This window comes from Gorilla gorilla, chromosome 1 (genome assembly GCF_029281585.2).
Source record: "Gorilla gorilla gorilla isolate KB3781 chromosome 1, NHGRI_mGorGor1-v2.1_pri, whole genome shotgun sequence".
Lineage (NCBI taxonomy): Eukaryota > Metazoa > Chordata > Mammalia > Primates > Hominidae > Gorilla > Gorilla gorilla.
This window is the reverse complement of record NC_073224.2, coordinates 171,600,637-171,610,491: the sequence shown is the minus strand read 5'-3', so window position 1 is coordinate 171,610,491 and position 9,855 is coordinate 171,600,637.

Below are 9,855 nucleotides of genomic sequence, written 5' to 3'. Positions count from 1 at the left end.
ATCACTTGAAACTGGAAGGCAGAGGTTGCAGTGAGCCAAGATCGTGCCACTGCACTCCAGCCTGGGCAAAAGAGCAAAACTACATCTCAAAAAAAAAAAAAAAAAGGATTACTGGGCTTGGTGGCATGCACGCGCCTGTAGTCTCAGCTACTTAGAGAGCTGAGGTGGGAGGATAACCTAAGTCCAGGAGGTCAAGGCTGCAGTGAGCCATGATAGCACCACTGCACTCCAGCTGGGGTGACAGAGTGACACCCTGTCTCAAAAATAAACAAGTAAAATAAAACTAAAACAATGAGCACTGTATTATCTAATGCAATTTATAAAATAAGCAAAGTTCAGCAATCTTTAATGGAAAAGATCATAGTATTTGAATATTAAGAATGTTTTGATGCTGATTTTTGTCAAAATGGTACTTCAAGCCATTAATTGGAACAAATTCTAAACTCACAGTTACTTGCATCACCTCACTTTAGAATCAAATCATGAGTCCATTTCAGCTAATAATTTATTTTGATTTTTAGCTTCATGGTCCACTTCAATGGAAAGAGATTTTGTGGCAGTGACTTTGCTTCTCAGACTTTCAGTGAGTCTCTCATTTTCTTCCTCACAGGCACTATACTCACTGTTAGCATAGCCATAGTTCCCATAGTTGGGAACTCCTGGGTACTCCTACACCCAGACCTGCCCGCCTCATCCTGCCAGAGAAAAGAAGGAAAAGACAGGCATGCGGGGAGAAGTGGTGAGTGGGTAGGAAATAGGTAGGGGTGACCCAGAGCACATCTTCAGTATCAGGGCCCAGCGGAATACCAATTTCTTCCTAAAAGTGCCATGACATCAGTGAAATATAAATATTATGCCTTTTTTGAATTGCAATGTGTATAACTATTATCCTATGTTTCCCCCACTATTGTATGTTTGGAGTATTGGAAGATCATAACATGTCTCTTTAGTTTTACAGGTCCACAGATAGAGAGGAATTGTGCCTGGGAACTGTTATTATGGGTTACCCTAGAGCCCCATCCTCTCCTGATTTCTACATGATTTACGTGATGGGATTGGGGGCATATGAGCTATTGAGATTTAGATGAGAATTTTTGATTTTGAGTTGATACTCTAATGGGAATTTGGGGAATTTATGGACATGATGAATCAGGGGACTACAGGGTAGATTGTGGTAGACAGTATTCTAAATAGCCCCTTAATCTCTGCCCTCTATTGTCACCCCCTTATTATGTTATGTTACATGAAAAAGTGATTTTACAGATGCTATTAAGGTGACTAATCAGTTGACCTTAAAATAAGATGTCAACCACATGGGCCTATCCTAATTACATAAAGCCCTTAAAACAAGGGAGTTTTCTCTGGCTTACTGGGGAAGCAGAAGTCAGAGATTCAAAGCATGAGAGAAATTCAATGTGTCACTGATGGCCTGAAGAAAGAGGAACCTACAAACTGATGAATTTGAGTGACCTCTAGGAGCTGAGATTGATTCCTGGGCAACAGTTGCTAGCAGAGAATGGAGACTTTAGTCCTACAACCACAAGAACTGAATTCTGCCAACAACCTGAATGAGCTCAGGAGAATATTCCTCCCCAGAGTCTCCTGATGAGAACATGGCTCAGCTGACATCTTGATTTTATTCAGCCTTTGAGATCCTGAACAGAGGGCCCAGCTAAAATATGCTGGATACCTGACCCATGGAAACTATAGATAATAATCTGTATTATTTACTGTTGTAAGTTTGGGGTAATTTGTTATGCAACAATAGAAAACTAGTGTGTGTGTCTATGTGACACTATGTGTATAATTCTATGCATTTATATTCTTTAAATAGAAGAGATGACATTTTTACAAAACCATATAAAATCGGTCTAGCCAGAGGTTTATAGAACAATCTTGTAAGTCAGTAATAAAATGAAATTTATAGTACAGATAGAATTCCAATTTTTAAGAAGCCCTTAATAAAGAGGGATAGCTCTAGGTTCAAGCTTCTTATTGCTTTATCCTTCTGGGAGAATCTGTGAGGATACCTCATTAGTATATACTGTCAAAGGGTTGAAATCTCAATAAAACAATCAGTTCAACAAGTAATCATTTAGCACCTTATAAGTGCCACTGGACACTAAGGTTAGCACTGGGGGTTGGGTGATTTTTTTTGTAATTCAGGACTATGAGAAATAAATTTATGTTGTTTATGAGTTGGTATAAGCTTTATTATAAGAGCAAAGGATACATTCTTAGCATTGGATGCTCATATACCTCATCCAAGGGAGATGAGGTGAGTGTGGCTTCTTGACTTTCTCCTGTTCTTTACAGAACACTGCCCCAGCTGGTGGAGATGGCATTTTGCCTGTCCAGGTTGAGGTCCTTTCAGGTTGCAGGTTGCAGGAAGCCATAAGCAGGAGCTTACCAAGTCTCTAATACCTCAAATTATGTCACTCCCAACCTCTCGTATAATTACTTTATAAGGCTGCAAAAACTGCCTTTAGTTAAGCTCCACTTCCTTGGTCTAACTAGTGTAGATTTCAGGTACAATTTCTTACTATGCCAGTGGTGCCACCCTTACCACATTGGTCTAGGTTTTAGAATAATGACTAAGCATTTCATATGAGTAGTTATATTAGAATGATGAGGAGTGTAAAATTGTTCAAGATGTAGCAAAGCTTAACATGAAGGCTTGGCTAAGGACCTCAAAACCTAGTTCATAGAGTAGTCCTGGGAATTAAATGATGTAAGGCATTAATTAAATGATATAAGTGCTTAATTCAATGCCTGGCATAAACGAACAACTCAATAAATGTTAGTTGCTATTGTTGTTAATTGCTATGACTTACTTGTTAGTGCCCTTATGGTAACAACTATTATTGCAAAAGAATTACAGAAAAGAAGGGCTGATGTTGGGAGAAAGAAGAGAGGATCTGGAAGTCCTGAAGAGGCTAAAGAAATAATAGACTGGGAGTAACTGAATGAGAATGTTGGAAGAAAGGTTGCAGTTAGTGAATGGAGTGTTTGAATTTAATATTTAGGAGATAGAATAATTCCAAGTAATGATAGAAGTATAGCAAACTGGGATGGACGTGGAGTATGTGTGATGTGAAATGGGAGATAGGAGAAGAAGGTCATTAGCACTAAGGAAGCCAAAGGAGTCTGGAGAATCAGGTAGGGTATCCGTGTGGCTTTGGAACACTCTCAGGATGACAGCACAACTTAGATTACAGGAGGCAATGGAAAATGCTAACGTCTTTAATAAAAGAAGGAAGTACCTGAATCCTTGTTGGTAGGATTTCCAAGACTGAGAGTGTCTCTGGATCCTGTCGTTTTAGCAGAACTACTCTGTGCACTATTTATACCCTTGTTGGAGTTCTCTCTACCTTCTAACTTCAGGAAGTGATTTTATTGTGCCAGTTACCAGAAAGCTGATGGGGCAGTGTATTCACGCCCAAGCTGGCTGTTTGGAATACATCTAATGTACCCATTCTTCCAGCCCAGGCAAACTGCCCTTAAGAGCTACTGGATCCAACATCACGAAATCTGTTCTCATTCTAATTTAGAATGCAGGAACTTGTGTGGTGACTCATATGTTTGAAAAGCTCAAATTAAGTAGTGGTGATCTCAACCATGATTCACTGATGAGAACTGGAAAGTGATTCAACTCCTTTATGTGCTTGTCCTTGGGAGTCTCCAGGCTTAAAGGTCTTCCAGAAACACACTGCACTCAAGGAAAGACACTGGGCCCTCCTGTGGCGGTATTTTAGCAATTACACAGAGGCATTCACTACATTTTTTTACAAGGTCATTTCCTTTAGTTCATTTTATTCCCATCTACAGTCCACAAGATGCTCTTGTGCTGTAATGATTCACTGCTGATAAATGAAAAGTCAATGATACTTTTAGGTCAAAGGTGGGTGTACATTTAGTAAACCATTGGTGCAGATTCACAATTATCTAATATGTAGGGATAACTGTATTTTTCTTAGTATCTACTTGTTATAAAGGAGTAACTTTTTTCTTACCACAGTAACAGGGTTTGAATGTATTTTATATGATACTGTCAGAGGCGTTTAAACCAGAGCAACTTCCATCTTGCATAGGGGCTGGGTAAAATAAGACTGAGACCTACTGGGCTGCATTCCCAGGAAGTTAAGGCATTCTTAGTCACAGGATGAGTTAGGAGGTTGGCACAAGATATAGGACACAAAGACCTTGCTGATAAAACATTATGTGGTCAAGAAGCCTGCCAAAACCCACCAAAACCAAGATGGTGATGAAAGTGACCTCTGCTCTCCTCACTGCTCATTATATGCCAATTATAATGTATTAGCATGCTAACAGTTACTCCCACCAGTGCAGTGACAGCAGTTTACAAATGCCATGACAATGTCAAGAAGTTACCCTGTATGGCTTCAAAACAGGAGAATCCCTCAGTTCTGGGAATGGCCCACCCCTTTCCTGGAAAACTCATGAATAACCAACCTCTTGTTTAGCATATAATCAAGAAATAACTGTAAGTATCTCCTTAGTCCAGCAGCCCAAGCTGCTGCTCTGCCTATAGGGTAGCCATTCTTTATTGCTTTACTTTCTTAAAACTTGCTTTCACTTTCCTCTATGAGCTCACCCCAAATTCTTTCTTGTGCAAGATCCAAGAACCCTGTCTTGGGGTCTGGATCAGGACCCCTTTCTGGTAACAATACTAAGAGGGAATACTAATTAAAAAAACTAGTTTAAAGTTAAGATAACTTAGACTAAAATAAACCAAAGATTCTTGTATACTGGTAATAGCACTGTGTGGAATTACAAATCGATACCCAAACAATCTACCTGACAAAGTAAGATCATATAATTTAACCAGATTAAGTATTTTTGCATCTACTATGCTGAGCATCCAGAACTAGGCAGGCACTATTGCTATGAATTTTCCTAGTATTTGTTTAAAAAACATTCACTATAGACCTGGTAAACAATCAATTACAATCCCATCTGATATAGTTGTGACCCTGTCCTCAGTTTGTAATGCTTCTAGCTAACATTTACAGTGAACCCGTTTTGTGATAGGAACTGATCTAAGTACTGTCAGGCCTCTGAGCCCAAGCCAAGCCATCACATCCCCTGTGACTTGCATGTATACGTTCAGATGGCCTGAAGTAACTGAAGAATCACAAAAGAAGTGAAAAGGCCCTGCCCCGCCTTAACTGATAACATTCCGCCATTGTGATTTGTTCCTGCCCCACCTTAACTGAGGGATTAACCCTGTGAATTTCCTTCTCCTGGCTCAGAAGCTCCCCCACTGAGCACCTTATGACCCCCGCCCCTGCCCACCAGAGAACAACCCGCTTTGACTGTAATTTTCCTTTACCTTCCCAAATCCTATAAAACGGCCCCACCCTTATCTCCCTTCGCTGACTCTCTTTTCGGACTCAGCCCACCTGCACCCAGGTGAAATAAACAGCTTAATTGCTCACACAAAGCCTGTTTGGTGGTCTCTTCACACGGACGCACATGAAATTTGGTGCCGTGACTCGGATCAGGGGACCTCCCTTGGGAGATCAATCCCCCATCCTCCTGCTCTTTGCTCCATGAGAAAGATCCACCTACGACCTCAGGTCTTCAGACCGACCAGCCCAAGAAACATCTCACCAATTTCAAATCCGGTAAGCAGCCTCTTTTTACTCTCTTCTCCAACCTCCCTCACTATCCCTCAACCCCTTTCTTCTTTCAATCTTGGCACCACACTTCAGTCTCTCCCTTCTCTTAATTTCAATTCCTTTCATTTTCCGGTAGAGACAAAGGAGACACGCTTTATCCATGGACCCAAAACTCCGGCGCCGGTCACAGACTGGGAAAGCAGCCTTCCCTTGGTGTTTAATCATTGCAGGGACACCTCTCTGATTATTCACCCACGTTTCAAAGGTGTCAGACCACGCAGGGACGCCTGCCTTGGTCCTTTATCCTTAGCGGCAAGTCCCACTTTTCTGGGGAAGGGGCAAGTACCCCAACCCCTTCTCTCCTTGTCTCTACCCCTTCTCTGCTTTTTTGGGGAAGGGGCAAGTACCCCAACCCCTTCTCTCCTTGTCTCTACCCCTTCTCTGCTTTTCTGGGAGAGGGGCAAGTACCCCTCAACCCCTTCTCCTTCACTCTTAGTGGCAAGTACCAGTTTCCTGGGGCAGGGTCAAGTACTCCTCAACCCCTTCTCCTTCACCCTTAGCGACAAGTCCCGCTTTTGTAGGGGGCAAGAACCCCCAATCCCTTATTTCCGCACCCCAACCTCTTATCTCTGTGCCCCAATCCCTTATTTCCACACCCCAACCTCTTATCTCTGTGCCCTAATCCCTTATTTCCATGCCCCGACCCCCACTTCCCGCTTTTCGGGAGGGCAAGAACCCCTGAACCCCTTCCCTCCATGTCTCTACGCTCTCTTTTCTCTGGGTTTGCCTCCTTCACTATGGGCAACCTTCCACCCTCCATTTCTCCTTCTTCTCCCTTAGCCTGTGTTCTCAAAAACTTAAAACCTCTTCAACTCACACCTGACCTAAAACCTAAATGCCTTATTTTCTTCTGCAATGCCACTTGACACCAATACAAACTCGACAGTAGTTCCAAATAGCCAGAAAATGGCACTTTGAATTTTTTCACCCTGCAAGATCTAAATAATTCTTGTCGTAAAATAGGCAAACGGTCTGAGGTGCCTGACGTCCTGGCATTCTTTTACACATCAGTCCCTTCCTAGTCTCTGTGCCCAGTGCAACTCGTCCCAAATCTTCCTTCTTTCCCTCCCGCCTGTACCCTCAGTACCAACCCCAAGCGTCGCTTAGTCTTTCTAATCTTCCTTTTCTACAGACCCATCTGACGTCTCCCTTCCTCCCCAGACTGCTCCTCTCCAGGCTGAGCTAGGTCCCAATTCTTCCTCAGCCTCTGCTCCTCCACCCTATAATCTTTTTATCACCTCCCCTCCTCACACCTGGTCTGGCTTACAGTTTCCTTCCGTGACTAGCCCTCCCCCACCTGCCCAGCAATTTACTCTTAAAAAGGTGGCTGGAGCCAAAGGCATAGTCAAGGTTAATGCTCCTTTTCCTTTATCCCAAATCAGAAGCGTTTAGGCTCTTTTCCATCAAATATAAAAATCCAGCCCAGTTCATGGCTTGTTTGGCAGCAACCCTGAGACACTTTACAGCCCTAGACCCTAAAAGGTCTAAAGGCCGTCTTATTCTCAATGTACATTTTATTACCCAGTCTGCTCCCGACGTTAAATAAAACTCCGAAAATTGGAATTTGGCCCTCAAACCCCACAACAGGACTTAATTAACCTCATCTTCAAGCTGTACAATAACAGAAAAAAGTTGCAATTCCTTGCCTCCACTGTGAGACAAACCCCAGCCACATCTCCAGCACACAAGAACTTCCAAACACCTGAACCACAGCAGCCAGGCATTCCTCCAGAACCTCCTCCCCCAGGAGCTTGCTACACATGCCGGAAATCTGGCCACTGGGCCAAGGAATGCCCGCAGCCCGGGATTCCTCCTAAGCCGCGTCCCATCTGTGTGGGACCCCACTGAAAATCGGACTGTTCAACTCACCTGGCAGCCACTCCCAGAGCCCCTGGAACTCTGGCCCAAGGCTCTCTGACTGACTCCTTCCCAGATCTTCTCGGCTTAGCGGCTGAAGACCGACATTGGCCCGATCGCCTCGGAAGCCCCCTAGACCATCACGGACGCCGAGCTTCCGGTAACTCTCACAGTGGAAGGTAAGCCCGTCCCCTTCTTAATCAATATGGAGGCTACCCACTCCACATTACCTTCTTTTCAAGGGCCTGTTTCCCTTGCCTCCATAACTGTTGTGGGTATTGATGGCCAGGTTTCTAAACCTCTTAAAACTCCCCAACTCTGGTGCCAACTTAGACAATACTCTTTTAAGCACTCTTTTTTAGCTATCCCCACCTGCCCAGTTCCCTTATTAGGCTGAGACACTTTAACTAAATTATCTGCTTCCCTGACTATTCCTGGACTACAGCTATATCTCATTGCCGGCCTTCTTCCCAATCCAAAGCCTCCTTTGCGTCCTCCTCTTGTATCCCCCCACCTTAACCCACAAGTATAAGATACCTCTACTCCCTCCTTGGCGACTGATCATGCACCCCTTACCATCTCATTAAAACCTAATCACCCTTACCCCACTCAACGCCAATATCCCATCCCGCAGCACGCTTTAAAAAGATTAAAGCCTGTTATCACTCGCCTGCTACAGCATGGCCTTTTAAAGCCTATAAACTCTCCTTACAATTCCCCCATTTTACCTGTCCTAAAACCAGACAAGCCTTACAAGTTAGTTCAGGATCTGCGCCTTATCAACCAAATTGTTTTGCCTATCCACCCCATGGTGCCAAACCCATATACTCTCCTATCCTCAATACCTGCCTCTACAACCCATTATTCTGTTCTAGATCTCAAACATGCTTTCTTCACTATTCCTTTGCACCCTTAATCCCAGCCTCTCTTCACTTTCACTTGGACTGACCCTGACACCCATCAAGCTCAGCAAATTACCTAGGCTGTACTGCCGCAAAGCTTCACAGACAGCCCCCATTACTTCAATCAAGCCCAAATTTCTTCCTCATCTGTTACCTATCTTGGCATAATTCTCATAAAAACACACGTGCTCTCCCTGCCAATCGTGTCTGACTGATCTCTCAAACGCCAGCACCTTCTACAAAACAACAACTCCTTTCCTTCCTAGGCATGGTTAGTGCGGTCAGAATTCTTACACAAGAGCCAGGACCGCACCCTGTAGCCTTTCTGTCCAAACAACTTGACCTTACTGTTTTAGCCTAGCCCTCATGTCTGTGTGCAGCGGCTGCCGCTGCTTTAATACTGTTAGAGGCCCTAAAAATCACAAACTATGCTCAACTCACTCTCTACATTTCTCATAACTTCCAAAATCTATTTTCTTCCTCATACCTGACGCATATACTTTCTGCTCCCTGGCTCCTTCAGCTGTACTCACTCTTTAAGTCCCACAATTACCATTGTTCCTGGCCCGGACTTCAATCTGGCCTCTCAGATTATTCCTGATACCACACCTGACCCCCATGACTGTATCTCTCTGATCCACCTGATATTCACCCCATTTCCCCATATTTCCTTCTTTCCTGTTCCTCACCCTGATCATGCTTGATTTATTGATGGCAGTTCCACCAGGCCTAATCGCCACACACCAGCAAAGGCAGGCTATGCTATAGTACAAGCCACTAGCCCGCCTCTCAGAACCTCTCATTTCCTTTCCATCCTGGAAATCTATCCTCAAGGAAATAACTTCTCAGTGTTCCATCTGCTATTCTACTACTCCTCAGGGATTATTCAGGCCCCCTCCCTTCCCTACACATCAAGCTCAAGGATTTGCCCCCACCCAGGGCTGGCAAATTAGCTTTACTCAACATGCCCAAGTCAGGAAACTAAAATACCTCTTAGTCTAAATAGACACTTTCACTGAATAAGTAAAGACCTTTCCTACAGGGTCTGAGAAGGCCACCGCAGTCATTTCTTCCCATCTGTCAAACATAATTCCTCAGTTTAGCCTTCCCACCTCTATACAGTCTGATAACAGACCAGCCTTTATTAGTCAAATCAGCCAAGCAGTTTTTCAGGCTCTTAGTATTCAGTGAAACCTTTATATCCCTTACAGTCCTCCGTCTTCAAGAAAAGTAGAACGGACTAAAGGTCTTTTAAAAACACACCTCACCAAGCTCAACCACCAACTTAAAAAGGACTGGACAATACTTTTACCACTTTTGCTTCTCAGAATTCAGGCCTGTCCTCAGAATGTTACAAGGTACAGCCCATTTAAGCTCCTGTATAGACGCTCCTT